We start from the raw sequence: 4,040 nt of genomic DNA, 5'->3' as shown, positions 1-4,040 counted from the left end.
AAGAAAATACAAAAAGCAAAAAGCTCCTAACTCAAAACATTCAAGAAATCCAGGACACAATAAAAAGACAGAATCTAAGAATAATAAGATAGAAGAGAGTGAAGATTCCCAACTGAAAGGGCCAGCAAATATCTCCAACAAAATTATAGAAGAAAACTTCCCTAACCTAACAAAGAGATGCCCATGAACATACAAGAAGCCTACAAAACACCAAACAGATGGGACCAGAAAAGAAATTCCACCTATCACATAATAATTAAAACACCAAATACACAGAACAAAGAATATTGAAAGTGGTAATGCAAGAAGGTCAAGTACCACATAAAGAGAGAACCATCAGAATTACACAAGATTTCTCAACAGAGACTCTAAAAGCCAGAAGGTCTTGGGCAGTTGTCATACAGACATTAAGAGAAAATGTCAGCCCAGGCTACAATACTCAGCAAAATTCTGAATTACCATAGAAGGAAAAACCAAGATATTCCATGACAAAACCAAATTAAAAAATATCTTTCCACTAATCTAGAGCATAATAGAAGGGAAACTCCAACACAAGGAGGGAAATTGCACCCAAGAAAAAAAGCAAGAAAGTAATCTTCTCACAACAAACCCAAAAGAAGAGAACCACAGAATCGTAAATCCACCTCTAACAACAAAAATAACAGAAAGCAACAATAATTGGTCAGATGGCCTCAGATGTACCTTGACTGCTGAGCTGCCAGATTTTTCTTTTCTCTTTTGTAATGACTGTAAAAGTCTGATGCCATTTTGAGAAATACATTCAGCTCTCCAATACTTTTAACATGAATGGGTGTTGTATTTTGTCAAAGGCTTTTTCAGTATCTAATGAGATGATCATGTTGTATTTTTCTTTGAATTTGTTTATATAGTGGATTACATTGATGGGTTTCTGTATATCGAACACTCTTCCATTGCTGGAGAGATTGCAAGCTGTTACATCTACTCTGGAAATCAGTCTGGAGGTTCCTCAGAAAATTGGAAATAGTTCCACCTGAGGTCCCAGCTATACACCTCCTGGGTATATACCCACAAGATGCTCCAACATATAACAAGGACATGTGCTCCACTATGTTTATAGCAACCTTATTTATAATAGCCAGAAATTGGAAACAAAGCAGATGTCCCTCAACAGAAAATGTGGTACATTTACATAATGGAGTACTACTCAGCTATTAAAAACAATGACTTCGTGAAATTCACAGGCAAATGGATGGAGCTTGAAAATATCCTGAATGAGGTAACACAATCACAAAAGAACACACACGGCATGTACTCACTGATATGTGGATATTAGCCAAAAAGAAGCTTGGAATATCCACGATAAAACTCAAATACCATATGAAACCCAAGCAGAAACAAGACCACACCAAATTGTGGATGCTACAGTCCTACTCAGAACGGGGGAAGAAAATAATCTCTGGAAGTAGAGGGAGAGAGGGATCTGGGAGGGAAAGAGGAGGGGGAGGGCAAAGGGAATATACAGATATTCTGATACAGGAATAGATGGGGGAGAAGTCAGAAATTTGAAAGCAGGTGTGTACTATGGGGGAGGCGGAACTGGGGGTAACCACTAGAAAGTTCCAGATGACAGGGATCCAAGAGGTTAGTTATCCATGACAGGGAGGTCATTAGCTGGAATAACCAACAAAGGGGAGATAGAACCTGTAGAGATCATATCTAGTGGATAGGCATTAGCCCAGTTTGAGGGAATGGGGCCACTCATGCACCTCAAAAATATTAAACCAGAATTCCTCCTGTCAAAAAGAAATCCAAGGAGAAAGAGTGGAGCAGAGACTGAAGGCCATCCAGAGACTGCCACATCTAGGGACCCATCCCATCTGTCGACACCAAGTTCAGACTCTATTGTTGTTCCCAAGAGGTGCTTGCTTACAGGAGCCTGGTATAGCTGTCTCCTGAGAGGCTGTACCAAAGCCTGACCAATACAGATGTGGATGCATGAAATCAAGCATCAGACTACGCAAGGAGAACCCAATAGAAAAGTTTGGGCAAGGACTGAAGGAGCTGAAGGGGTTTGCAACCCCATAGGAAAACCAATAATATGAACTAACCAGACCCCTGAAAGCTCCCAGGGACTAAACTACCAACCAAAAAGTACACATGGGGGGACCCATGGCTTCAGCTGAATATGTAGCAGAGAATTGCCTTATCGGGCATCACTGGGAGGGGAATCCCTTGGTCCTGTGGAGGCTCAATGACCCAGGGTAGGGGAACACTAGGGTGCTGAGGCAGGAGTGGATGAGCAGTTGGGCGAGCACCTTCATAGAGGCAGGAGGAGGGGATAGGCAGATTGTGGAGGGGAGTCTGGGAAGGGGCATAATATTTGAAATGTAAATAAATAAAACAAGCAATAAAAAATGAAAAAAAAGTGTGGACTGTGTTTCCTTCTTGCTACATTGCCTGTTTTCCTATATTACACAGGTCCTGACATTTCTTTCTTGATTCAAGTGCTCTTCATTGCTCATTCTCCTGGGAATGCACTCTTTCCTTTGTTACTCTGACCCTTCTCACTCATTTTGTAGCATGGAAATATTAAATTACCATCTAACTCTGGAACTTCTCAAGATTTCTACTTTAATTTTTACTTTTTAAGACTCCACAGCTGACTCCAACAATTTGACCAATTCTCTTTAGGCTGGTGATTTTCAAATCTATTTTTAAAAATTTTATCACAGTCACTATCAAGGTTTTCATTTCCATCCAAACACGTAGTGCTCTTAAGACAAGAGAAAGCCGCACAAAGGAATTCACAGCAAGTGTGACACCATGCAGAATCCCAGTGCAAGACTAAGTCCCACCATGGATTAAGAAGGTAGACATGTAGTCTCTCTCAAATATGGAGCTATTGGCAATTTATAGATGCTGGGAAATGGAATGTCAGTTTTCTTTTAGAGTGGTTCACCTGGTTATTCCAGCATATTCCAGTGGAAGCCCACATATCAATAAATATCTGGAAAGTACAAAATAGACGTTGGTTGAAAAAAAGGTAGGCACAAAAGTGGGTGGGCATTGAATCAGTAGTAGATCTGCAGTGATTGGGGAAGGGATTAAAGTTTCAAAACATATTTCACAACATTTTCAAAGAACCAAAGAACTAAAATAATTAATTCCTTATTCGGGAAGTTTAAAGTTGTAGCTAAGCCATGTCGTAGCTTCTGAAACTGTTAGGTTAACACCATTAAACCACAAAACGAGGTGTCCCCTGAGAGTTGGGCACCAGTAAAACCAATCTGAAAACACAAGTCTCTTCAAAATATACCTGACCTGACAACACTAACCAAGGCTTCCCTCATAGAGAAAGAACATCTAAACCAGTATTCCCATGAATCATCATGCACAGGCCACTGTGTCTAGGGCACCAAGAGCCAGGCCACACTTTCAAACTGTTGCTGGTTTGTAAGTAGGAGTAAGAGATGCATGAGAGGATTACGGAAGCTCTTACTGATGGTTCAGAATGTTACTGAGGACAAGCAGTGCACTGAAGCTCAAGTTCACTGCAAAGAAATCCTGAGAGGACATTGCCTGTAGGATATCCAGCTAAGGAGAGCCATACCCATGATGTGGAGCTGAACAAAGATAGAGGTAATATGGATTGTAGGAAGCAGATCTGAAGGGTTGAGATGTCCCAGGGGGGATGAGATGATCTCAATAAAACTTTTAGCAGCTGGTTATGAAATTGAAGTTTTGGGTGTTTCCTAGAATAGCTGTTGTTCTTGCATTAGTTCAATCTTCCATTGTGTTTGCAACTTACAGTGATGAGCTTGAGCCTATGGAAGTTTACCATCACTCACAGACTTTTGAAGTTTATACATACTAATGGATCTGGCTTTCAGTCTCTGCTTCCCTGCCCTCTATCCTGTGAGCAATGGACACCTCCAGCTCTCACTATCTGGTGCTTAGCTAACCCTGTTAATATACTTTTCCTGTCATGATGGACTGATAACTCTTGAAAACCAGGAAGCAAAATAAGCTGTTCTTCTTTTACATTTTCTTATCACAGG

Source organism: Mastomys coucha, unplaced genomic scaffold (genome assembly GCF_008632895.1).
Source record: "Mastomys coucha isolate ucsf_1 unplaced genomic scaffold, UCSF_Mcou_1 pScaffold22, whole genome shotgun sequence".
Lineage (NCBI taxonomy): Eukaryota > Metazoa > Chordata > Mammalia > Rodentia > Muridae > Mastomys > Mastomys coucha.
Note: the sequence above shows the minus strand (reverse complement) of the source record.